This window comes from Corvus kubaryi, unplaced genomic scaffold, assembly GCF_017639235.1.
Source record: "Corvus kubaryi isolate FWS band 111438036 unplaced genomic scaffold, C.kubaryi_AGA036_p1.0 split1-65, whole genome shotgun sequence".
Lineage (NCBI taxonomy): Eukaryota > Metazoa > Chordata > Aves > Passeriformes > Corvidae > Corvus > Corvus kubaryi.
In genome coordinates, this window is record NW_024582080.1 from 2,794,207 (window position 1) to 2,822,129 (window position 27,923).

General features: G+C 44.5%; 1 long non-coding RNA gene across 1 annotated transcript; it reads left to right on the plus strand.

The window, feature by feature from the left end:
- The first annotated feature begins 7,131 nt into the window (after positions 1 to 7,131).
- Positions 7,132 to 26,065, plus strand: LOC121658006. The gene is made up of 3 exons (XR_006013821.1): positions 7,132 to 7,243; positions 19,444 to 19,563; positions 25,825 to 26,065. It is a non-coding gene; the product is annotated as an uncharacterized LOC121658006 (long non-coding RNA).
- The last annotated feature ends 1,858 nt before the right edge of the window (positions 26,066 to 27,923 follow it).

Sequence of the window (27,923 nt, forward strand, 5' to 3'; positions counted from 1 at the left end):
GCTGCTGCTGCCTCATCACTTACGAATCATGTTACTGACGCTTATCTTGGCCACAGGCTGCATCCCTTTTCCTGCCCCCTTTTTAGCCTCACATTCAAAAGCAGGAGAAGAAGGATAGCCAGTGCTGCTCTCCATTCCAGGTCTTAACCTGACCTCCCACGCTCCTTGGCTCTTTCCTTAATCTACTCCTGAGGTAAATGGTGCACAAGAGATAAGAGTCTTCTTCCCTTTTGTCAAGGAAGTAAGAAAAAGTATTTTCAACAGCTCAGCCTGGGGGATGTCTTCTCGTTGACTCCCTTGGTAACTTCTTCCAAGTTTGGCAGTGGGATAGCTGCAAACACAATTATCTTCCCACACTAGTCAGCCCTCCCCACTGCCCCATAACTGGGGCAAGAGTGACCACACTTCAAATATCTGGAAGATTTCTTACTCCCATTTGATCCTTACAGCTGATTTCTTTACCGTTGAATGGGATAACACCCAGTGCGCTGCCAAAACAAGGAGAAGGAGAAAGACTCCATGGAGGAAGGGAGAATTTTGAAGATGCTTGTGAAGGAAACAGAAAACCTTCATATAAAATAATTTCAAGCCTTTCAGAAACATAAATCCCAAGGCACTTCATTGTTTACCAGGTGGTATTTCTGGGTGGAAAGAACCTGTGCCTTTATTACCAGTGATGAGACAGATCATCACAAGTTTTTAAAATGAATCTCTCCCTCTCTCTGTCACATTCTTCTGAAATGGTGCATATCCTTGAAGCATTTGTTTCTCTGAGAACATGAGGTACCGCCAGAAAACTACTCAGATCATTTATTACTCCTGAATATTTAGAAATCGTTAACCTTTACACACTCCACCCAAGCAAACACTGGGAGAGGCTGTAGCATTTTTTTAACTCTTTCACTTCTGCTCCTCCGTTTCACCTCTCATTCTGTGGCATATCTGCTTATGACCAGGCAGCTTTATATGTGTTTTATGATCTGGGTGATTCAGCAGAGGTATAAGGATAAGGAAGACATGGTTTTGCTTAGAGGCAGAGAGATCTGTGTTGAAGGCTGTTTCCACTCTTTAAAGCATTAACATATCCAGATGTTACCAGAAATGGTGAATAGGTTCAGTTAAAATGCACAACAGATGGGATCTTTGCCCTAAAGTCTTTTAGGGTCAAAAGCCAAACCTATTCCCTGTTCTGCTATTTCATGTGCAATTAGAAATGGAAATAATAAAACAAATCCAGAGGCTATTTTCTCTCTATTCCTTATAGACAAAACCCATAGACAGATTTTAAGCCTTAAAACCCCATACACAGTTAAAACTTTCCCACTGGCTGATGAGCAGTGGAAGACAAAAGCGCACTGGGTGAATAGCTCCTTATTTCCTGGACTTAAGTCTGAAGATCATTTCCAGATGCACCCAGTTCCCGGCACCACACAGCTGGATCCCACTTGCCTCATGCCCAGTGTGAAGTGGCACTTTGGCCAGCTCAGCCACAGGATCCCGGCTGCAGCCTGCAGACACCAGGGATAGAGGCTGACATTTGCTCTTTGGCCCTGCCTTCAGGGCACATAAGGACCACACCAAAGGCAAGACCCCTTCTCTCTTTCAACCCCTGCATGAGTTATTATAAAGAGAAGACCAGTGCATTTTTGAGAAGAACATGGTTTTGAGAGGGCATTGGCATTAAGAATATTGTTGGCAAAATAGCATTATTATTCCAAATGTTTTCAGGATGCAAATTCAAATAATAGTAAGTGGGGCCAGGTGAAATCCTTGGGATACTGGTTGGTGTTGTGTAAAACTTTTTGTGAATTAAGCCTGAAATCTAGCAAAGATTTTCAGCCAAAGACAAAGAGGGGTAATTCTGAGAAATTGCAGTCAATGCAGTGTAATGATTTCAAAGGGAAACAGCTCAACTTTTCGGTTTGAAACATTTGTTTTTGTTTTGAGGTTTTCCTGCCTGCAATAAATAAAAAGGGGTGAAAAGTTTAAATACAAAAATGTAGTGTTTTGTTTCAGGTTGAACCAAACACTTTGCTTGATCCAAACTGGAATTTTGGGGTTTTATTGTTTTACCAAGAAAATACAGTTTAATTTCCTGTCAACCCAAAACATTTTTTGTAATTGTAGCCTTTCTGTGCTGAATTCAAAAGCCAGTTATTCCTACTGCTCTTTAGGAAAAAAGATTATTGGGAATTAATTAATTAATTATTGGGAAGTGAGGTGAAATTTCACAGAAGTGTATATGTGTGGGGTGGGGGGGAAGGTGATGAGGGAGCAGATCTGGAGATGAAAACTAGCAACTGATGAAAGTCCAACTAGTGTGTAAGGAAGGCATTATGGCTGACCAGGTCTTGGAGCCGCCCTGAATAGTTAATGTTTTGCAGCAGGACAGGAGCTATGGGGCTGGACTCCTTTGGCACAGCTCAGCTGTGGGCCAGCTGAGCACTGCTGCTCTCTCACAGTGTCCTGTACGCAGGAAGCTGTTGCTGCTTGTGGCCCCGTCTCCCTGACCCATTAGCAACTCCCCCAAAGAGGAAGTGCCACAATCTCTCCCCAACAGTGATAAAGTGAGTAAAGGTATTGGTGGCAGCAACTGGATCCTCTGGAGAATTGGGGACAACTACCTTTAAGTAAAACCCTGGCTGTGAGACTGCATTGCAGCTCAAACGTGTCTCAGAGCTCGCTTTCAACTGATGAAGTATTTGGGATTATGCATTACCCTGTAGGGCACAGAGAATGCCATACTTCTCGAGTGAATTCAGCCAGCAGCATTGTAATTACACTAATTACACTGTAGCCTTCAGTCAGGGTAACAAGTTGTTGCTACGCTTGCTTGCATTATGCAGCACTGTAGTATATGTCATGGTATTTCTGTGCGTGCGTAACCCGCGCTTTCCTCTCGCTATACTTCGACATGATGGTCCAAAGGTAGGACTATTACTACCTCCATATTCTCCTTCTCATTTATTTCACCCCTGCTAAACTGTCAACTGGACCTGGGAAGTAAAGGGACAATTTCTGGAGCCTTTCCTCTAGTAGCCTTTCCTCTGTGTTTGTGTTTGTGTGTGTGCCTGTGTCTCCGTGTGTGTGTGTCTGTGTGTCTTTTGCACAAGGTCCTATCCACCGGAGAAGCTGGGGCCATCACTCTCCATGGTCACTGTCCTCACTACATTAGCCAAGAAGAACCTTTCTCCCGGCTGAGCACAGAGCTCAGCTTGTCTCAACTGGAAACCAGACTTTAGCTATCTCACAAATTACCGTGTTCAAGAAATCTTTACAGAGTGAGGTGTTGGTAAACAAGAGCTTGCTGCTCCTATGATTCACTACCTTCTTACGCACCTTAAGAACAGATTTCTCCACCCTCCTATGGCCGTGGGGAACTGCAGACACGGTGGAACCAGTGCCCTTCTGTAAGTGTCCCCCCAAAGCATGAGAGGCTGCAGATAGTATTTTTTATGACAGCAGAGGTCAGGGGAAAAATACAACTTGTGACTGTTTGTCAAGGCAGGGAAGGGATCCTCAGAAAGGCCTGAGCAGGGCCCAAAGCACGTTCGGTACTGTCCTGTGAGAGCCTTGCAGGAGCGGCCACGGCTGCGGCGGAGGCGAGGGAAGGCAGCCAAGCGCCGCTGGGCAGGCGGGCAGGGCGGGCGTGGGCAGGGAAGGGAGAGGCGGGCAGGCTGGGCTGTGAGACAAGGCTGGCCACGGGCTCCCTCGGGGAACTCCAGCAAGCCTCTCATGTTCCATGTGCTCTGGCTTTCCTCTCCAGCAAAAGAGAAGATCTAGTACTCTTTCTTTCACCGTGGGTGTCATGAAGCTTCAGTCTATGGAAGTCCTGCTGTAAAACCCCTTACCACAAAATCTACACAAAGTACGTGCAATTGGCTCTTACAAGCTCAGCGTGCTTGGAGAGGAAAGGCTGGTGAATATATACTCTGTCCAGCTTCACATGGCATCTCCATGCTAAAGTGAGCTGCACATGATGCTTGCTGGCTCTTGAGAGTGGTATAGTCACATCAGTGTGGCACTGAGCCTAGCTAATTAGCCTTTCTTGGCAGGTCTAATTAGGCTGGGCAGGGAGCCATGCTGATAGAGTTGTACTTTCATGGGTTCCAGCTCTCGCTCGGTCCCAGTCAGTGTGTGTATCTCCCCACCATGGTGCAGATGCCCCACCAACACTTCCCATGAGCCCAGGACCCTGGCAGCAAAACCTGTGGAGAGGCCAGCTGAGGACTGAAGAGAATAGCTGGATCTGGCAGGCTGAAATACTGCTTCTTTTTTCTAAGAAAAAATTTTGGAAGAAAACAGCAAAGAAAAAACTCATGCAGATTTTTCTCTGCTTTTTCAACTTGTGGCAATGTTTTCTGAAACTACCCCAGACCCAGGGGTCCCAGATGAGGTCAGACACTTGTGCTCTGCTCAAACCCTTTGTGAGATGGAGGCAGTGTCTCTGAGGTCATGGTCTCTCAGGGGATGGCAATCCTCATAATAAAGTGTGTGTGCATTCCCTTCATAGCCCTTGCTATAGGCTTTGTCCATTTTTTGAGCTGAGAGTTAGATGGAGCTCAGTTTGTTAAGAGCTGAGGATTAGTCTTGATTTGGCTGTAACCACTGCCATGGCACAGAGCCGAGGTAGTCTCTGTGTGATCCTTGTGGTCAGTCTAACCTGAGGAGGGCAAAAAGCAAGGGTGAGAAATGAAAGCTGGGTCCCCCCAGGTATGGCAAGACCCAACATAGGGAGTGGCTGGAGCAAAACTTAGCAGAATCAGTTGACAGAGAAATGAAGAGGTAGAGATGAAGATGGGGTGAAGACGGGGTTGGCAGTGGAGGCAGGGATCCAGATGGCCTCCCTCCTAGATCAACATTACAGACATGAGAATTGAAAGGAGAAACTGTCACAAAAGTAAACAGCATAAGAGAGAGGGCTGTAATGTAATGCTTGGACTAGCCGTTGTCCAGGTGTCCACCCTCTTATCACACAACACATTGTGGTCAGACACAGGAGCAGGTCCTGAGCATCTGCACCTGAAGCCCCTAATGAGTGTTTGCAGGACGAGCTGAGAGAGATGCTGTGGCCGTGCAGGGGAGAGGGGTGGGAAGGAGGCTTTCAAGCACGTGGCAGGCTGCCTGGCCGACACAGCATGCAGCAGGGAGGAAAGACATGAAACAAAAGCCTTCCTGCAGGAGGAGAGAGAAAAGACCCACTGCTGACAGAAATGAAACAACACAGCCCGCTGTGGAGGCCAGCGCTCCTGGGGCAGGCTGGGCCAATAGTTGTAAAAACAGTTCTGAAGTAGGAAATGTAACATGACTACAAATTGCCTCGCTTCCCCGCTCCAAGGCTCCCACCACGTGTAACAGGACGCCGAGCAGCACAGCAGGGAGCTGGCAGAGGTATAGGCAGGTCCTGCCTGTACTGGCGTGGGGCACCCACTGGAGAGCTTGGCACCCCACGCCTCCATCTCTTCCCAAAACACGTAACTGCCCCAAATAGAAATATTCCCAACACCAGCATTGTCCCCTCCCTGGCAGTGGGGAAGCTGGTTTTGTTTGGAGGCTATCCGCCAAAAACAACAATAATGCAGTACCATCAATTCCCACAGGGGCCCTACTCACAATGGCAAAACTGGACAGATAATTTGCAACTGATATGTCTGTTATGGAGACAGGACACAGGCATTTTTACCAACAGGTCATCTAAGCCCCAGAGCAGAGTCAAAACACATGGTGAAAAATACGTCTTCCTCCTGTTTCCATGCTGACTGTAACACAGCTTTTGGCTGGGCAGCACAGTGGTGGAGGACTGCAAGTTCTGTAGTTGCAGCTCTGGATGTTGCTTAATCTTTGTCTTCTGTTTCAGTGGGTCTTTTTACCAAAATATTTGCTGTGAATGGGAAGCAAAGGAAAAATAAAAGTTGACTGTAAAAGGTTTCTCATGCACTGTTTACAAATTTTGCACTTTCTTCAGAGCCACAAAAGTTAGAGATGGAAAAGCCATAGTAAGTCATAGAGGCTGAACTTTTCCAAGGCTTTTAAATCACTTATCACGCTGACAAATGACCTCCATGGAAACTCTGTGTGGCAATGCCAGATATTGCAGCCCACCAAAGTCTTTTCCATGCCATCCCCACAGCAGCTACAGTTAAGAAATCAGGCAATAAACCATGACTGAAGCGAAGTCAGTCTCTTGCTGATTGCTCTGGGAGGAGGCAAGTGCTCAGAGAAGGAAACATAGAAGAAGTGGGAATAACTTTGGTTGCTCTTTTCTGCATCTGTCAAAGCTTTATGAGGCTTTAATGTCCATGTAAAAAGTGACCCGTGGTGTGGTGAAGGACCATCAATGTTCTGATTCTAGGGTGAAACCACTCAAGGTCAGGTCTGCAAAGGAAATTGCACGTGTACATAAGCAGGTAGGAATCGAGGAAGACTTGTAGAAATGCCCTTCAGGCTGGACATTCAACTGTCATTAAAATGCAGAGGAGGCAGACATGGGAAAGCAAAAGCAATGCAGCTTGTATTTTCTACAGTAGAACAATTTAGAAGCTGTTTAGCACCTTTTTCTCATTTTCTCCTCCCTCTTAAATTTATCTCTATTCATCTTCATTCCCTCTTTGGTCCCTCAAAGACCACCTCTATTTTTTTTGCAGCACTTTCTTTCAACATGGAAGTTCACTTCTTATTGAAATAGAACAAAGACACTGTTGACTGAATCTCACCTCATATTTCTCACATCACCATCATGGAAAGAAAAGTGGTGCTGCACAGCTGATGAGATTGATCTGTATTTGTTGATTCTGTGAGTTGTTTAGATACTCAGACCACAAAGATACAGCCAGCCATGTAAGGGTCTTGGAAAAGACTATCCTGGTGGGAATCTTTCAGCTGACGTGTGAGTTAGTCAGCTAACATGGGATGTTTCACCTGGCCTTGGGAATCAGTGACACACTGAGTCTAGGCTGGATGTTCTCTTTCAGTGGAGTTACCTATTTCTGCAGGTAACTCCATAGGACAGTTTGTACCACGTATTTCATATTTCTTTGACAACTCAAACTTCCTTCTTGAGAGAAAATATCCCTTTCAGCTAAGTCCCTTTTTTATATTTGTCTTTTACATATCAAAAAGCACATGAGGAACAAATGTGCTTAAAGAAGGTGAAGTATGCTGTTACTACTGCAAGGAGACAGTGTAATGATTCTCAAACTACACCCACATGGAAAATGAAATTTTCTACCTAATGCCTGTATGGGTAAGTCACTTGTGACATGTAGCTCTCTTGTAGCATCTGGTCCCTGTGAAAGCTGGGAAGGAGCAAGTCATGGAACTGGCAATCTTGTCTTACCATTGGGACAGCAGAACCTGAACCCAGACTTCACAATCAAACAAGGGATGGTGTTATGAGTGCATGACAGTTCAATGTCCCATGTTATGAGAGGACAATATTAATCCCTAGAGAATGTGGCATCTTTTTTTCTCATCTTGCTCTTGCTGTAGAGGGCAAAACAGTGGCCCAGCAGTGTTGTCACCAAATCCCAAAAGTTGTTTCCCTCTGTCCCTGCTTCATCTGTACTACCAGTTGCTTGAGCAATGTGAGGCGAAATGCCATTGCCCTCTCTGTGTCCCAAACTGCTTTTGTGCCATCAACTTGTTAGCATGAAACCCTACATGAGGGCCCTGGAGGAAAATATTTCTTCTGATTTTGTTCAGAGGACTCTGGTTTAGCAGGTCAGACAAATTAATGTGGTGGGATAGAGAGTACCAAAAGAAGAGTGGGAGATAAATGGCAAGTGGGTACAGATTATTTCATTATGAACTTTCCATGAAATAGCAAGGGCAGAACTGGGGACAGGAGGATATTAATTTATGGCAGAATGCTGTTATTGCAGCCCTTCTTCAACCAGTCATGTTACAGGAAGATAAACAAAGTCCAAGCCAAAGTTTCCCCTGGGTTAAGCCTGCTAGCTTGGAGATTTATGTGCAACTTATATCCAGCCTGATAATTCCACTGTGTGACTGACCAAAGGTCTTCACTTGCAGGGTAGGATGTTGTTAAAGGCACCAGTACTTGGAACTGGAGCACAGCAGGATGCTGCCTGATGAGGTCCTCAGTAAATTTCAGTGGCCAAGAGCAACTTGTTGATCTCTGTAAATCGTTGCTTGCGGCACTGGATCGAGGGCTATCTCACAGTACAGCAAACATGAGGCTTTTTTTTGCCAGTGACCAGAAAAGCCAGGCTCTGTTTGTTCAGCTAGAAAGTGCTTACACTAGCTTAATTTTTTCCCTTGAAACTCAGCTTTCCTAATTCTGTATGGGAGGGCTTTTTTTCCAGGCTTTTTAAAGTAATATCAGTATTATGGCTAATGAGGCAGTGGAAAGCAAGCTGGTCCATTCACTGTAGCTAATGATTCCATTCCCGTGAGCCTAATCAAAGATTTGTACATTTAATTGCTGTCAAGTCAGCTCCAGCCACCTGCCATTTCTGCCACACCTGATCTCCCTTCTTTGTGGCCTGCAATTCTAAATGAATCCATCTCTTTTGCTAAGGGAAGGAAAACAGAGCTGCCAAGCAACCCTGAAATGGTGCTTTACCCTTAGAACAAAGATCAAACAGTCTGCTTTGCCACTGAGCAATATATGTGTTAACTGGCTGTGGCACAGATTTTTAAAAAATTTATTAGTCTCATATTGGAGATCAGGGATGTCAGAAATACACCCTTGCCTGGACATGTCCTGGACTTGAGACAGACTTCTGTCAGAGGCGAAAGTGATTTTTGTTGGCTCACCACAGAACAAAGTTGAACTACATTTATTTTTGGTTTTCTCCAAAAAATAGAAAAATATCACTGAAGCCATTATTCCCCTTCTGCAGTGTACTGGTGCAGTATTTTGACCAACCTTTGTCCTCAACATCATGATTCCTAAACATCCTGCCTTCTCCATAGGGAATTAATGCAGGAAATGTTTTGGGGCCATGTTCCCTTGAATGTAAGAGATAACTCCTGTTCATTGTTCCAGGGAAAAAAATAAAAGGGAAAAAAAAATCCAGTTGCTGTTAACATACTTTGAAAAGAAAATATAAACCCATTAGTGGGCTTTAATGAACTGCTCATTTTTTAGCCCAATTTCCTAGTGAAATGAGAATTATGGGATCATATGGTATGGTCATTCTGTCCGATCATCCCTCACTAATAGTTTTTCTGTTCTTGGCCAAGTTGAACCCTAGATAAAGAAGGAAAACAAATGCAATAGAGCAACATTACTGTTTCAAGAACATAAGTACACAGGTGGAGGTGTAAAAGTCCACAAATACCTCCTATGAATGGCCCAAGTAGAGGAAGTCTGGCAAATGAGTTCATATGTTGTCAGCAAAAGAAGAAAGACCATACAGGTGCCCCAGCCACAGCAAAAACTTTAGTTGGAGATTACCATAAGCCACAAAACACAGAATCTGTTGAAGATGAGGCATCACTGATATCCATTCTCACAGAGCTACTTCATTTCTCTTCTCAACCCATCACAGAAAGCAAAGACACCACTAAGATATGTAAGACCTGTGTGTGACTGGGTAAAATGAGATTTTTGCAAGTGGCTTTGATCCAAATGCAAGCTGACACCTTTTCCCCCCATTGTAACAATGTGGAAAGGCTTTATAATAGATTTTAATACAATTTACTCCAACGTTAGGAGCTCTTCCTCTGCCAGAAGAGTTTAATTGGCCATGAAGTCCTGTGAGTTTTGTCTTGAGAGTTGACAGATGCATAGATTAATTTACCAGGAAAACCAAAGGATATGTTAAAGGGTCTGAAAACAATTAAAGGGTCTGCAGCTATTTGTATCTGTCTGAGAGCTTTAAGCTAAAGTCTGATGCTCATTTTGCTATAGGGCTTAACCATTATTGTACTTTACTGCAATGCAAATCTAAAGAGAACTTAACTTTTTGACCATTTCTGTGATAATGTGTTTAAAGCTTCTGATCAGAATTTCCTATAAAGTCTTCAGGAAAAAAAAAAAAAAAGCTGCCATATGGGAAGGCACCTCTTTCCTTTCCTCTGAGCTGTCAGATAACAGAGAGTCACATGCACACTGAGGGGAAACAGATGCAAAGGTCAACTGGGGTGCTGCCATGCTAAATTATGTAATGCCTGATACCTTGGTTAGCCATGTGAGCCACCTCGTAAAGATAAAAACCTGGGTTTCTATGCTTTCCTGTATTACTGAAACAGACCAGGAAAGGAAGAGGACAGCTATTCTTTCCATTGATGACTGAAGCATCTTACTAGACATAGGAGAGCTATGTTGTGCAAGTGCAAGTCTGCACACTCCCAAAAAATGTTTCAAAGGGTGTCTCATTTTCTAAGGAGAATAATAAACATGGGGCTGGGGATTCTTGCACCTCAGCTCAGTCATCCATTCCTGTACACTCAGCATGCTTAAAGCAGTCCTGCATGCATGAAAGCTTGATGGTTTAAGCCTTTCTTCATAAAGGAGGAACTGAGGGTTCAATTTACTTTTGCTTGGCTACATTCAGGGTGATACTTTTAGTTAGCTAGCTAAAGTGTGTGAGAAAAGGATGAGGTATGCGATGCTTTCCATTCAGTGGCATTCTGAGCAGCTGTCACTGAATTTTGTGTGGGTTCCAGCTTGTGGGGAGGATGTCCAGAGTGTGCCTCACTGGGCTGGCAGTCCTGAGGTAACAGCAAAGGAAGCTCTAGCTCTTGGCAGCCAGCTGGGTTTAGCCCAAGTGAGGTGTTTAAATGGAGCAGCTTTTCATTTGCCTGTGTCTCTCTGGGGTTTGCCTCCATGTAGCCACATGCTAACCATGCAAAAGCCAGGGTCTCTGCTGCTGATTCAATGGTTCACAGGAATGCTACCAAAGGTGGAGCTGAGCCGTGACAGGAAACACTGAAGTTCCTCCTAGTGTGTGCAAGGCCATAGTGTTTGCAATGCTCCTGCAATGTAACAGTGACAGCGTTTATGAGGAGGCACCGTTTCACATACTCAGTTGCAAGACAGAGGTCTTTGACCTTTCTCAGAACTGTCTTGCAAAACCTATTGCCATGAGACCTTTGTGGGATTTGTGGAAGGGCTCTTCAGGGATATTGTGTAACTGGGAGCCCTCTAGTCTGCTTCTCTTGGTCTGTTTGTGCAGTGCATAGGTGTGGAGCTATTCAGGGCTTTGAGATGAGTGAGGTAATGCTCACAGGAGGAGTTTCCCAAATTACAGAGGGTGCACACAAAGCTGAACAGAGACTGTAAGTAGATTCAGGCCCTCCTCCATTTCCACAAGTCACATCAACTCCAGCCATTAATTAATGTACTAAAGTCAGAACACAGCTCCACCATGGCCTCTCTGGGAAGGTCTGAGCACTGGGAAAGAGATCATGCCATCAGGACCTGAAGTATGGGTGAGGATCTATTATTTTCTACAGCAAACTTGTCCCTAGAGTCGCATTCTTGCTTGCCTTTATCTTTATAAAGAGTTCATAAATGAGAATACAGAATATGTAAGTACCCTTTGCTAGCAGTGAAGAAGACCTTCATGGAAGGAAAATATGAGAGGGCCTAAATGAATTTCTGCCTTGCTTCTTTGGGAGATAACAGTCTCTGGATGCAGGTTGCCTTTAGGGGTGGGTTACTGGAGCAAAGAAACCAGAGGCCTGACTCAGAAGTGCCACAAATCCTCCCAGATGCTCTCTGCCTATCTGATTCTCATGAATAGAGAGAAGTCTCAGAAACGGACTAGGGCACTCAGGAGACGTGAGGGTGGACTTCTTCCCCTGCTGAGTCCCTGGTGAGTGGGACACATTGTCTCCTGCTTGTCCAAAGCAATGTAGGACCAACTGCAGAAGGTCCAGTGGGCTCTCTGAGCCAGAAGAGAGTCAGTAGTGACTTGTGAGGATGGGGAAAGCCAAAAGCAAACACCAGTGACAGGATGGACTGGGCCTTGTCTGCACTTGGACACTGATACACCGCTCTGCAAATCCTTTCCCATTGCAATCTGAAGCGCTGGGGATTTTTGTGCTGGATAATTAGCACCCCTTTAAAAAATTATATATACTGGCTCAGTTCTTTGTAAGTACTTTTGTTATTCCTTTTGCTGATCTGGCTCTGTTTGTCTTTCACTTGACACCATTGTCAGTGCTGAAGACAAATACGCATTTGTTTTGATTTCCTCCTTAGTGTACATATAACTTACAATGGGAAAGCCTGGAAAGTCTGCAGGATAACCTCATAGATAGCTAAATCCATTCTAAATGGCAATGAAAACACAATCTCCTAATCAGGAGGGAGAGTATACCTTTAAACGTGGTCCAAAAATGCTTTCTTGGATAGTAATACACTACCATGGTTTTTGTTCAGCTCTCAGCCAGGGGTTCAGATTTCTCCCTGGGGTCCAGGAGTTGAAAGTTGCAAGCCACTTGGCATAATTTCATAAAGACCTCAAAATATAGTTCCCTTCTCTCTAACTACAGGAGCATATCCTCACAGTCAGCTGTTCCTGAATCACTACCTAAAGCACTGCCGGAAATCGATGAGGGAACAACAGGACAACCAGTCTAGTGCATGGCAAAAACAGGGATCTTCATCCTAGAGATGATTGGAACCACAGCTTTCCTTAATTGGAGTTGAAAAGAGAGTATTATTAAGAGAGAGGATCCTCGGAACATAATGGCAACATTATTAGCTCTTCTACAGCGGCATTCAAATGGTAATTTAACCTTTGCCTGAGCGAATAGATTAAAGGAAGAACTCAGAGCAGTATTTTCTTTATTTTCTTCAGTTACTCCTGGCTCACTTGCATTTTTGTCTCTGCACAGAAGCAGAGCTATGGAAATTGAAGCCTCCAGGAGGTTCATTCCATTCTTCCTCCTTTTCCCCTGTAATTTAGGCACCTGCCTGATTTCCTCCTAGGAAAAGGGAAAATTTCCCTCTAGGGCTGGCAAATGCTGCCACAGAAAGGAATAAGGAGGGAGCCATGGTGGGTGGAAGGGGCAGGGCATGTGACAGTCCAGGTCCAATTCCTGAGCTTTCCAGCGTACTGTCAGTATGACAAATGGCTCTTGCTCATGTGGAAAACTTCCACTGAAATTGTAGTTTCTACAAAATCTAAATTTTCCATAACTCTCTTCTTTTTCTGTATTTGTTCTTCAGGAAAATCAACCCCTGTTTTGTTTTGGTATTTTTTAGAAATGTTCCATTAAACTGTCTGTGCATTTTGAGAGCTGTAGCCAGTGCTAAGGGAACTCTTGCAGACACATTATGGGAAGTACAGTTTGTCTAGGAAGTTCAATCCAATGGGGAAAATGAACAACAAAGGGCAGTGGAGTACCAAGACCTTATTGAGGCATTGAGTGTAACTTAAATTGAATTCAGTGAAATGCATTGGTGTACAGAATGAAATATTTGGATGTGGAAATAGTCAAGCACTTTCTTTTAGTTGATAACATTGAAATATCTTTGTATTGCATTTAGGAAATAATTTGAGGGGGAACTTGAGATTCTTCAAATAATGTTAATGCATTAACTTGCATTTTGATTAGAGACAAAACAAATATGGAGTTTTTAATGGAGAAAATAATCTGATTTTCTCTTAATTCCATGAGTCATTTGTTTGACTTTCACTTGTATAAGAACATTTAACACTCAAAAAAACTTGATAGAGATCCCCAAGTCTCCACAGGAAGCTGCCCAGAGAGAGGGTGGCACTGGCCAGGAAGAGACACTGTCCATCTTCAGCCCATATTTGCCTTACTGCAACCAAAAGACAATCTGCCTGTGGTTAGTAACAGGGCAGAATGTATGACACATGGTATCTTTGCCACAGCAATCAGTGGAGTATAGTCATTCAGAGAAATTTCATTTCAAACCTAACACAATGTTGCAGGGGAAAACCAAAATATTTTGCTGTAGGGCAAAGAATCCTAGAATCCTTTAGAATGGAAAAGACCTTTAAGATCATTGAGCCCAACCAGACTACTTCCAAACAGACACTATGGCCAGCTCAAGGCAGATCAGTTTGGCTGGGTGTACCAAATGAGCTCTTATCCAGCCAATTCCTAGTGATGAACACCCATTTCCCAAATACTGACAGAATTAAGTGGTGATTCCTTTGAGGGCAATCCACCAAAGAAGCAAAGTGTGGGATAAACAAATGGATTTGCCAGAAGGGTTTCTGAGGGGATGGCATTGAACAGTCTTTGCCTTGCTTCTCCTAGCTCAATATGAACCACAAGCTGATGCACTCTCTAGAGGATTCAGTCAGTTTGAGACAGACACTGGGCATTTGCAAGTCCAGCTATAAAGCTGAAATGATTTTATGTGGGGAGGGAAAAGTCTTAATAAGACAGACTTAACAACTTTAACAATTATTCCACCTACACCACATCCTCAGTCTTTCAATCACCATTTACACATGGAAGAATGCAAATGCATATTGTAGCGTTAGAGTAGTCAGGGCAGTACAAGTACATAAATGAGTGAAGAATTGTGGTGTCCTTTAATAGAGAACTGTTAGAATGGGAGAAATGGACAAACTTTATGTATATGCATCCTTCCCAAGTGCATCAATAAACTTTCCTGATGAGAAGGAAGTGTTTCACCTCAGAACTGATTTCAAAACACTTTGTTATCATTTTTAGTCTGGCAGTAAATCTCTTCAGTGTCTTGGTCCATACACTTCTTTTCCTTCCCAAAAGATTGGTCTTATTTCATTACTGTTTGTTATTATTGTTAGTAGTGCTAGGCTGAGGAGTGTTAATATGCATCAATTCTCCAAAACATGATTTTTCAGTGTCAGCTGCGTAACAGCTGGGTTCTAAAAAGCAATGTAGATACATGCAGGATCACCTTTCACAGCCTAGGTTTGTAGCAGCAAACCCAGGAGAGCTTGCAAACCTCCACCTCCACATATGCTCTCTGACCCATCCTCTCGGAGCAGGGCTCAGGTGAACACACTGGTACCTCTCCCCTCCATCAACCCTGGTGCCCTGCAACAGCACCAAGCACAGGTTAGAAAAAACCATTGAGGCCTGGGGGTTCCACTTGCCATCACACAAACCAAGCTTGCTATTTATTTCTCATACCTCAGAAATCTTGAAAACGTGATGCACACAAATAAAACCAGAGGTGGGATTTAGGGCTGGATATAATGAATATTGCAAACAACTGTTTAGCTTTGGACCTTGCCGCTGAAAGCTGACCTATCAACACCATCATATTAATATTGCTTAGCCTAGCTACTCCCAGATTTATCTGACACAGCTATTACTAAGATGTATCTGTGTGTCTGTGTGCCCGAAGGAAAAGAAACCTCAGTTGAAGGTAAATTATTGCCATTTTCTACCAAGTGCAAAGCCTGCTCAGTCTTTGATTGGCCATCCTTCAGAGAACTTTCTGTCTCAAGGATTCTTTGTCATTCAAAACCGATACAGGTGTGGAAAGGGTATGCAAACACATTGGTGAGGTGATAGGGTACAAAATTCATAGAAATGCCAGGAGAATTTAGAGGAGAAATTTGCAGGTATAAATTTGGAGTGACACACGAATGATACAGTTACAAGGCATGCTTACTGCCCTGCTAATACAGTGTCTTACACTGACCTATTTTAAATGAGCTTTGACATTAAATGATGTCTTTCCTATGTAATCTGCTGATGTATAGCAAAACAAAATAATGATCCCAGCCTTGAAACCTGACTGTGACACCTTTTTTGTAGATGAGTAACACTGCTGTTTGCATGCCTTGAATATGGCTAACAATCTGTATCAGGGTGGCAGTGTCTGGTTACACAAAATAATACAATCAGGTTTTGTTTTACCAGTTCAGTGACAGTACTTTACTGAGAAATTTTTACTTTGGATGTCCCTGTTTTTCAGAGGAACAGCAAAACGCTCAATTTCCCTGGAAACATACAGGTGACAGAGGCAGCCAATATCCCTCCAAAGCAGGTTTCTGCTGTCTGGGGGGACAAGGCTTTAAGATTTGTGGCTAGAACCACAAGAGGGTTTAAATGCTGTATGCAGAAATATGATTCTCAAATGCTCAGAGGTGCTGCTACTGGACTCTGGTGGCACCTGCCATCCCAGTGACTTTTGTGCCCAAGTAAACTTCCACAGGTTCGTCACGATCTGCTTCTCCACACAGGAGCACTTCAAACTTTCAAGAACTCCTTGTTCAGAAGGAGGAGAAAGAGGCCTTGGGGAAGGGACACAAAGGAAGAGACATGAAGAGAAGCTGCAGGACATGGGGCAGCAACATCCGTATGTGAATCTGAGACTGAGTAGAGCAAAAGGAGCTGCCTCCTGCAATGGAGGCTAATGGTGTGGTCAAAGGAAAAAGAGCAGTAAGAAAGAATGGGGCACTGAAGCAGGTTGTAACAGGCAGTTTGGGTTTTATCTCTGATTTCAGCCATTATTTAATCAAATGGGACCAACCTATCTCCAGCACAGCTCTGCCTGCATATATTCAGAAAGGAATCTGTCCTGACTACAGTGGTACCACCTCAGGATCTGCCTAGTATGTACTCTCTAGTCCTGTTGTGTTATCTGACTTCCAGCCCAGCTGTGAGAGCAGCAAGATTTACTGGAGTGATGAGGGCTCAGCCCAACCAGTCGTGATGGCAAGTTTGTGACTGCTGGCTCTCCCCTCCTAGTCAGTCCTGCAGGTCAGTCCTGTCAGGGCCTGGGGGGCATGGGCTTGGTTCCCTCCACTGACTGAGGAATAGAGGTATTTAGTTATGCTCTAAATGTTGAGCTAATGAACAGGAGGAGGATGTGGATGTGAACCCCGCCATCTTTGGTGGATGTTCTTTGGGAGAGATTTTAAAGGGCTTGAATGACCAAGTCCAGAAAAAAAAAAAAGGCCTATGGTTTCTAAGTGAGAGGAAGCATCCCTTTTTCAGACAAGAATAAAATACTCAAGTCCTTGCCAGAAACAGGACTTAAGACCCAGCTTTCTGGGTGGCATATCCTATTAATGAGATAAGGTGTCTCCCCATGCAACTTGCTGGCAATTGTCCTTTTACCTCCATTCACTTCACGGGCACTCTCAGCACCAAACTCATTATTCAGGTCTGATATACAACAACATAACAGCTGTCTTAAGGCAAGCCTTTCCCCTACTTTCTGTAGTAATGAACAGGCTCCTGAAACCTGCCTGTGGTTCCTGGAATGCATCCTTTTGTTTGCAACATACACAAGAAAGATTAAGTAAAGCACCTTCTAAAAGCCTACTCTGGCTGCAATTAAAATGGCATTTATAATGGAGTAGAAATGCCAGTGATGCACATACATGTCTACAGATAACCGTGATAAAAACAGGGTCAGAGCCAAAGAGACCTTAACCGAAGGAGAGAAAGCATGCAGGAAACAAGGAAGATTGTAGCAGAAGGAGTCCTTGAGTTAACTTCCCAGATTGTTACCTGCATATATCTATAACCCATGCTGGTGAGGAATCACAGGGGGTTTGCAGACACCCACAGCCCCTGGATACAAAACACAGCAGCTGCTGGGTGCACTGCAGGGATCTCCCATCTGGCCAGGCTCAATGCAAACTGAAGGGCACAGGAGAAGATGCAGGGTTAGGTATCACAGAGTTTCAGGCTGCAATATCACAGCAAATGCAGTGAGATGCTCCAGTTACAAGCAAAGGGAAGCCACTTTTAAAAGTCAGTGAAAGATAGAAATTTTTGAATGTCAGAATATCTGCATTGTCAGAGTCTGCATGGATTACCCAGCAATACTCAGGTGCCTCAAAAGCGCCTTACTACCTTTGTGGTTCTTGCTGCAATTAATCCTTGGAGTAAATGTCCTAAGATAAATGGAATTGCAGCGGGGCTGCCCTGGCTGGGTGACTGCCCAGTGGCGCTCCACCCAGCCCTGCATGCTTAGCCTGTTACTCATGCTGAGCCTTGGGATGCTGGAGGCTTGCAGCCTCCTAGTTCTGCTGCTGCTTGTCTCTTTTCCACATCTTTTTGGTGGGTTCAGATCTCTGACCCTAGTGCAGGCCTCTTCTCACCCTGTGCCCTGGTTTGTTTTCTGCCTCTGCTGCCTTGTTTGCTTGGCCTGCATGTTAGTTCTGTGGGCATGGGCAGCAGTTGCTGCAGCTTCGTGCACAGTCTGCTTCAGCTCTGTGCTGAAGCGTCCTTGGAGCAATTGCATTCTTGCTATTTCCTTGCTGTGCTGCAAAATAACAAAATTGCCATGCTCAGACCTGAGGATTAGTGATTCTGCTTCTGCCTCTGGCTTTGCATCTTCTGATCCTGTGTAATCATCATACCAATTGTCATGCATTTTGCAGGAAGCCTGCACATCCTTCAAGCTCCAAATCATTTTCCTCCTCCTAAAGACCCGTATTTATTAATTAGGAGTAATCCCTGTTAATTATGAGGAAATACATACAGCTCTGCGTGTCTGCACAGAGTATTTCACTAAGTGTATAACCTTTGGCACCAGAGATCTGCTTTTGGGAGAATTAGATATGAGAATATATTTGTTTAAGCCTTGAGTCCCCTGGATGTCCACCGAGATGTAAGTTACTTTTCAAGGTCATCTCAGACCTCGTGACCTTTAGGCCCACTCCAGGATTTGAAAACTTCCTGGTTAAATAAGGTTTATCATTGTTTGAAAGGATTTGGCCTCTGGCAAGTAAAGGTGGAAAGTCATCTATATTTGAATGTTTTCTGTATACAAGCTTGGCTGCTGCCCATGATTTTAAAGTTGCCCGCTGTACTTATAGCCTGAAGAAAGCTGTGAAAGGCATAGGGACTCTCTAGTGCAATTAGAAAGTCATCAAATGTGGCATTAATGAAAAACCAAAGGGACAGATACAGCCTCTCTTTATACAAGGATGAGTTGGGAATTGCTTTGTTGAAGGCTATGAAGTCACTCTGGATCTAGCTCTGAAAATGAAGGTTGGAGAGCCTGGAGAGGGGAGCAGGCTGTGCCACACTTTCATCTCTGCTGACACAGCTGTACAGGGGCATATGTGAAGCTGATTTTGGAGGCAAGTCCTGCTCATTTATCCTGTCACCTCCTGTTGTCAGCAGTGTGCTCAGCAGCTGACCTCTGTTCATGTGTAAGCTCAGTGAAGACTGAAGTTGCAAGAAGTCAGATGCTGCTGTCAGTAATACCAATACAACACCTTGCGGTGAGCGAGGTAGCTTCTGAGCACGGTTGTGCAATTCTCCCACTGAAATCACACTGTTACCTCCAGAGGTGTGAGAGCTGAGAGTCACAGCGGTGTGACTGAATTCAGCATCTGACATATGAGGGGTTCTCTGACTCATCCAAGGCAATGCTGATTCTCCAGGTTCACCTTAGTGCACTTTCAAGTCAAAATTCATTGAATTGGGCTTAAATAGACACAATCTTACATGTGGAGTGACTCCATCTGTTTAAGGAAAGGGACAAGTCAACTCTGTGGATAATTTTTTTTTATTTCCTTGTAGGTTTACAGTGTTTCTGTCCCCTGGGTTAACTCCTACTAGCACAACTACCAAAAAGAGAGTCAAAAGATACCCTGATGTTTCCAAATCTGTCTGGATCCTCTCTGTGATAGCAACACACAGGTGAGAGCAGCATGGGGTAGAGCTCTGGTCTGTGTTCTTAAAGGAAGGAGTGGCACAGGTTGCTCCACAGTGTAAATCCTGACAGGCTCTGAAACACAAGCCATTTTTCTGGAGTGGATTGCCATGGGGCCAATAGCCCCGTACTCCTACTCCTTCATGCCAGCACTTTCTGTTCACATCATGTTGAATGTGCTTCCAGAATGCACTGGAGACATGGGAGTATTTGAATGGGATGCTGCCTGTCTGCCCCTAGCTCCTGCTGCCCCTCAGCCCATGACAGAGCTCTTCTCTCTGAGATGTGGCTGGCAGCACTCAGAGGCCTTTGCCACGTGCAAAGCTGTACCAGGGAGAGGGCGATGTGCCTGCTGAACCCAAGCTTGGAGCAGCCCAGGACTGCCAAGCTCACTTGTGGGGCCAATCTGCAGTGGGTAGATTTGTGTGGGGAGAACATGTACTGGAAATGTGTAATTACTGGATTGGGGTTTTATTTCAACGAAGGAGAAGGATTTCGCCAAGGGATTGCTCTATATATTGCAAAGCAAGGCTGATTCTCTCTCTCTTTTTTTTTTTTTTTTTTTTTTTTTTTTTTTTTTTTTTTTTTGAGGGAGCCCTTTGTTAAAATCTTGGCAGCACGTCTCTGCCGGGAAGACAGAAGTGCTCTGTGCTGAAGCAGTGTTGGCACATCTTGCCGGCATGCGGGGCATGCAAAGGCGGCGGGGAAGGCTGCCATCTCATGGCGAGCCTCGCACGGCTCCACCACTCTCAGCTCGCCTTCCCCGCTGCCCGTTTCCAGGCCAGGTTGCTGCTGAGGAGACTTTTCTCAACGAGTTCTTCCTGCAGCTCCAGAAGCAGCCGATGTCTTTTGCCATGGATTTTGTGCTTTAACTTTGAGAACAAATCTGCCAGAGCCTAGAGTTTTCTGGTTTCTTGCCTTGTCAACATTTTATGTGAGAGCAAAATGGTAGTTAGTGAAAACCCATGGGGGCAAGGCAACCACCCATCTGAGAAGAGGCTGACTGTCACAGATGGTTTTAGTGGTGACTTTAGGCTGATATGCTATTGCCTGTGACAGCAGCTTTGCTGAATCACAGTCCTGAATGGAAACTCCCCTGGAACTGCTTGTGGATTACAACTCATAATTTTGGCATTCTTTGGTATTCATCACTAACCTTCTGCCTCAGCTCACACATCCCACGCTCTTGCGCTCGCTGTCTGCCCTCCGCCTACTGAAAACGTACCAGTGCTCACCCAACACAAGCTGGGTACTCCCTCTCCACTCCATGGGATGTGGAAGGCTTCATAGTGTTTCCAGAAGTTTCCAGGAGACCCTGGACATAAACCTGTGACCGGGAGGTTCAGCTTTGGCCAGTGAGACCTTCTATACAGAATGAAAGAGTCCTTGCTGATCAGGGGAAGTCCAGAATGGCAGTGTGGGAACAGGCAGATGGCCAGCATCCATGCTGACAGCAAGGGGGATGGAACAGAAAAGGGAATTTTTAAAGGTGATTAAGGTCTCTTGTTCAAGGAAATGGTCAGAAATTTTATCACTCTAAGTGCTTTGAATACGTATGTGGTGAGGAAAGGGAAAAACTGCATTTTAAAATGTTGTCCAAGTCACACCAGCATTAACAGCTGTCTAAAATACATGCTGAATATGCACACCCTGGAGATGTGCATGAATATGGATTCTCTGAAGTGAATGGGCCCTACCCACCACCCTGGCTCCTGTAACCACACTCCTGAGTCCCACACGTGGAGATCTCTGTAACATAGCATGCTTGAAGGAAGAGGATACAATCTTTCAGCTGTGGGTTCTGCCTGGAGAAAACATCTGTATTGACTCCTCCTTTTCCTCAGAAAGTAGGTTATTTTATTTTTAAAAACTGCTTCTTGGAGCAGTGGAGGCCAGGGATGGTGCTGTGGGTAAGCACAGGATGTGAATCAGGCCACTCTCAGCTGAGGGGGTCCAGGCTGCTGTACCTTACACGTTTCACCCATGAGGCTTTTGAGTGTATCAGAAACAAGAGACAGAAGCTAATTTTCACTTGTTGAAATAGAGTAACATTTTATAAGGAATATGTGCTCTATCCAAAACCTTCACAATTTTGATTTCAGCCAGTAAACAGAATAAAGGTGTCAAAAGACATTCCAGTAATGGAAAGAAAAGCGCTATATTTTACACCAGGATTTTCCCAATTTCTTTTGTGTTTCTGCACAGATATAGAAGGTCAAGCCTCTCCAGGTGTCTTTCCATGTTGTATCCTAATCATATGTTTCCGTCCTGTCTCCCCAAACCCTTCCTCTCAGTTCCAATTTTACCACTTCTCAGCTTGGCATGTTTGTTTATAATGACCCAAATCACTTCCTCTCCTTCTGAAAAGGAAAAAAAAAGAAACAACGCCCATCCATTTTTAGATAGTGGCCACATGCTCAGTTGAATCTGCACACTGGGGAGGCAGCTGGGAAGGACACAGCAGCGAGCAGCTGGGAGTGGGCAGGTGTAGGAAGCTCTTAGTCAGGTTTGTCATGGAAAGTCATAATGTGCAGTGACAGGGCAAAGAACAGGGCAGCACACGCTGCCAGCAGAGTCCTGCACTTGGGCTGGGATAGCGTTGTTACACAGTATGTATTGACCTCAGCGGTTTAATCCGGTTTAAAGCTTCCTGTGCTCCCCTGTCTCAGCAGCCCATTGCTCACCCCTCCTCAGTTGTTGCCAGAGCATCCACAGGCAGTAAGATGTGATGGTGGAAGGATAAGGCTGAAAAAATGGAACCACCCACAAAGAGATGATGTACAGATAAAGAATCAGAATCGCAGAATCACAGAATTGTTTAGGTTGGAAATGACCCCTGAGGTGCAGTCCAACCTTAGATTGATCACCACCTTGTCAACTAGACCATGGCACTAAGTGCTGCATCCAGTCCTTTCTTGAACACAAAGACAGATGTGGATATAGGCGGGAATAGTTTAGTTTTGCTTTGAGTTCAAATGATTTCACTGAGTCACATCAGACTGCAGTCCCATGACCAGTATTTCTGGAAAACAAGGATGGAGGGAAAAACATGGATTTATATCCCAGTGAGTGGAAATGAGGACCACTGGAGAAAGAAAAAGCAACCTTTTGCTAGGCCTAGAAGCCCTCTCAGGTTGTTCCTAGTGAGGGTGGGGGCAGATAGCTGGAATAGATGAGGTGTGACCAGCAAGGCTCCTGAACTTGCACAGGCCCAGAGAATGTGCCAAGCACCAAGTGTATAAAAACCCAAGCTGGAACACATAATGCTTAGTGTCCATCATATGGAAACTGACAAGAAGTTCTTCAGAGCTACCACGCAGCCAAGAAAAGAGGGAGAGTTGTCATCCAGGATTCTGCATTGGTAATAGATTTCCCTTGCCTTTTGCTGGGGAATGGCTTGGCTCTGAGGTCTGGGATGACAGAGGGGACGAGATGAGCACTGACATCCCTTCCATGCTCTGAGGATTCCTCAGAGGTGTTTGTGCAGCAGAGATATTACAAATACAGTGTCCCTGCTTGCAGACAGGAAAAAAGTTTAAGTCCAACCAACCACTCAAGGTATAAACTTTGTGCTGATGGGATTTCTTACCCATAAAGGAAAAAATAAGAGGAGTATTATTTTTTCTCCATGGGGACTGCTATTCGTACACTACAGTTTAACTTCTTCGATAGGAAGATGAACACTCCCTGTATACACAATATACAAATCTAGCATAGTAGGAGCATACCTGTGCACTAGTTTTCTATTAAAAGCTTGTTTACAAGAGGGGTAAGGAAAAGAAAGAGTGATTAGCTAAAAAGTACTTTTCCTCTTGGAAGCACTATTTTGCTTCAGATCATTAGGAGAAGTCATTATTCCCCATACACACTCTCACATGCTGCTCTCCATTTGGGATCAAGTCCTTCAGTGGTCTTTCCTGGTTCAGCTGAGAATAAAGCACATGTTGGCCTAAGTCCATGCTGATCCACCAGGCTGCAAGGACTTCTCCAAGGTGTCAAGGGCAGTGACTATTACCTTCACTGTGGTGGATGTGGTTTGACCATTTCTCTGGAGCCACCTGCTCTCACTCTGTGGACTGCTGGGGGAGCTAGCAGGGCTTAGCTTTTTGAATATTTGAGGGATCAGATGAATGCAAGAAGTGGAGCTGGGGGGAGGATAGGAGAGTTGAATTGGGTTATGGTGAGACAAGAGGGAGAGAGGAAAAGGACTGTGCCATTGATAGCCAGGGAGCTGCTGGCTTGGCTTGGCCATCTCACCAACCCTCACTCCTGGCATCCCATGACACCTGGTATCCCTGGGTTATGTGAGCTAAACATGGGTTGCTAATGCTGCATCTTACATCCCGTTTTAAAACAGCCTGGACATGTAGTAAGGTACTCATGAACATTTGTTTCTTCTGATGCTTCTGGAATGGGGGTGGCAAGCCAGCATTCAACAAGTGCTGGAAAAATTGGGACAGTCTGGCTTGAGCTGGCACCGAACAAGAAGGGGCAAATCCAAAGCAAGAGGTAGGAATTGTTTATGCTCTGTTCTCACATAAAGCAGTGGCAAAGTCAAGGGCATGGAAATGACACCACAGATTGGGAACCGACTCTTGTGGGCCTCAGCTAGCAGGGCATTTCTGACATATCTCAGTATCTCCTGCAGGAATCCAATCAGAGCTGAGTCAGGTTAGGAAACTCTCCAAATTCCCATATCACTGAAAGAATCTTCTGTCCACCCAAGCATGAGATTTACCAAGAAATGGGGGTCATGCAAAGGCAACAATGTCAGACTAGCCTCAAAAGGCATTCCCTTGGCATTAGCAAAAATTGGGCTATGCAATATTTTCTTTATTTTTCCTCACTGTAGAACATGAGTCTTACTCACTAAACTCCTGGGGTGCCGATCACACCCAAGCATGACTGACCTGGCCTTTTGCACTCCAGTGTGTGGGACAGCATGGGGATTCAGGGGTCCTCTTGGGCCTGCCAGCTCTGGAGCTGTTTCACAGCTGCTGGAGGGCTGCCAGCTTGAAGGTCTTTTAATGAGTGGTGTAGTGTCTGGCAAGTAACTTGCCTTCAAGTGAATGTGACTAATCGTGAATCTTTTCAATAATGTTGACCACCCGGTCTCTCTTTTCTCACTCTGCCCAAGCCCACTGAAATAGGAGTAAATTGGCCTTATTCTGGCAAAGGCAGGCAGTTATGAAGAGCCCCTAAAAGGCTTCCAGTGCACCATGCCTAGGTTTTGCAGTGAGTGTAATTATCAGAGTTGTTGTGTGTGTGTTTTGAGGACAGCTAAATAGCTTCAAAGGTCTGAAAGATCGCACTCTGTCACCAACCCCCGGATCATTTGCCTGAATGCCTAATTTCTGTACTTCACTGGTACAGTGTGCTCCTGCAAAGGCAATAAGCTGAAGCCTATTAGAGTTCACAACTCTGTGTTAACTGTTTATGTTTGTTTTATTGGAAATGTCCTTATTGTCTGCACGAGCAGCAGAGCCAGAATGCGGCAGTTCAGTTACTGGTCTGTGCTAAACTTGATCTAGCTTATTTGATTGGAGAATGAGATCTTTCTATCATTCTTTAACGAGTTCCCTTGGATGTATAAGGAAACAAAAATGCAATTTGGCTTCATATAATATGCAGAAGTGTATTGTATTATTTGTTCTCTGAGAGGAATGGTGCAGGCATTGTTTCCCCAAATGAAACCTGCTGGAAAGTAAGCGCATAAGCAGAAAGCAGAAAGTTTGGGAAATGGAACTTGAGAAGGAGAAGAATGGGAAAATATCAGTAAGTTACAGGTGAAAATCTGCTGCTGGGAAAGGAAAGGAAATTATGTTGTGAGGACACAGTTCTCAAAATTGTTATCAATATCATTTAATGGGACTTGGTGATTAAATGGTATCATTGGTCTGAGTCACGCCGCTTTGTATGGCATGCTGTATGATATGTCTCAAGTGCTGGAGGTCTTATCCAGCTCTTTTTAATCATGTCTGTGCATCCTACCTTCACGGCAAAACACGTAAATCTCAGCAGAGGAAAACTGGTAGTTGTTGCTGACACTAGTTGATCACGATTGATCACCACTCTGCCTCTTCCTCCCAGTTTTCCTTTTTGTACCAATAGTTGGGCACCAGCCATTTGTGTACCTCTGCTTGATATTTCAACATCCCCACATTTCCACTACACTTGCAAAGATCTAGAATAATTCCTGATGGAGTATGGGGCTGCTTTTCCATTCTCTTCCTTCTTTTTCTTTCTAGACCACAACATTTTGCCTCTAAACTGGAGAGACATGGATTTGACAGATGGACCACTCGATGGATAAGGAATTGTCTGGATGGTTGCACTGAAGGAGTTGCAGTCAATGGCTCAGTGTTCAAGTGGAGAGGTGTGGCAGGTGGTGCTCCCCAGGGGTATTGGGATTGTCAAGTTTTAGTATCTTTGTTAGTAACATGGAGAGTGGGATTGAGTGCACCCTGAGCAAGTTTGCGAAGCTGTGTGGTGTGGTTAACATGCTGGAGGGAAGGGAGGCCATCCAGAGGGGTCTTGACAGGCTTGAAAGATGGGATAGTGCAAACCTCATGAAATTAAACAAAGCCCAGTACAAGGGCCTGCACCTGGGTCAGGGTAATCCTGAGCACGAATACAGGTTGGCAGAGAAGGGATCAAGACCAGCTCTGGGAAGAAAGTCTTGGGGATGTTTGTGGTGGAGAAGTTCCATATGACCTGTCAGTGTGTGTTTGTAGCCCAGAAAATACACTGCATCCTGGGCTGCATCAAAAGGCAGCAGGTCAAGGAAGGGGATTCTGCCCATCTACCCTGCCCTTGTGAGACCCCACCTGGAGTCTGTGTACAGCTCTGGGGACCCCAGCATAAGAAGGACGTGGACCTGTTGGATCAAGTCCAGAGGAGAGCCACTGAATGGATCACAGCGCTGGAACACCTCTCCTGTGAAGACAGGCTGAGCGAGCTGGAGCTGTTCATCCTGGAGAAGAGAAGGGAGACCTTAGAGCAGCCTTCCAGTACCTAAAGAGGTCCTGCAAGAGAGCTAGAGAAGGACTTTTCACAAGGGCATGTAGAGATAGGACAAGGGGGAATGGACTTAAGCTGAAGGAGGGAAGGTTGAGGTCAGATATTAGGAAGAAATTCTTTACTGTGAGGGTGGTGAGGCACTGGAAAAAGTTGCCCAGAGAGATCATGGACTCCCCATCCCTGGAAGAGTTCAAGACTAGGCTGGATGTGGTTGTGGGTAACCCAGTCAGGTGGAAGGTTCCATGGCTGAGGGGTTGGAACTAGATGAACTAGATCATCTTTAAGGTCCCCTCTGACACCAACCTTTCTATGATTCTATGATTTTGGTAACTCTTCACAGAACCAGTCAGGAGGGCGAATGGAGAAGTGATATTGTGTTGTACAAATCCTACCAATCAGAGCCAATTTAGTGGGTTTCTAGCAAGTGGATCTGTTGCCAGCATTGAAAAATCTTTGCAGAAGGAAAAGTGGGACTTAAGTTGCATTATTCACACTTAGTTATTTACACTGTTTATATCATACTGTACATCAGGTAGAATTGTACTTTCTTGTCACAATTTTGGAAGGAGGTGAGAGGACAAAGGTTACAAATTAGTCTGCCTAAGGCAGGGATGGATGCTGCTCTCTGAAGTTCACTGCCAATCCCAGCAGCTTATTGTATGAGTGTTTGTTGGAAGGAAAAGGTAGTAAATGCTAAAACTCAGGAAAAACAAATTGTTCCTGTATACTGAATGCATTGACAACTTAATGGAAAGAAGAGAGTCCAGAGAGGAGTCTACTTGCTACAGGCCATGGAAGAAGAAGGTTTTGCTTTAATAACAACTTAAGAAGAAAAGGAAATAAAACTGTAAGAATCAAGAAATTGAACTGTGTGTCTCCACAAAATTCCTATCCCTTTTCCTTACTTGCCTGATCTTTTCTTTGAAGTTTGATTACTGTCACTTCAACACAGAAGAGATTTAGCAATTTTAGAGGGTATATCTCTGCTCAACAAATAAATACATTAGTCTTTCGCTAGTTTTTGTTAGTCAAGATACATTTGAAGTGCTTTTGAGATCTTTATTGCTCAGTCTTTTAAGTAATCACCTGTTCAACGACAACAATCAAAAAATCCCAGTTTGTCTAATTGTATTTTTACTGCATTCACCAATATTCTCTCTCACAGCATCAGGACCCCAAGTTTAATGTAATGCATTTGCTTAATTGTTTTTCTGTCTATTTTTGTTCCAACACACAAAAGGTGTCCAGATTTCTGCATTATGAGGTCTCTCTGCTGTGTCAGTTTGGCGTAGTTAAGTGCATACGAAATTGAGGCAATTTCTGCCTC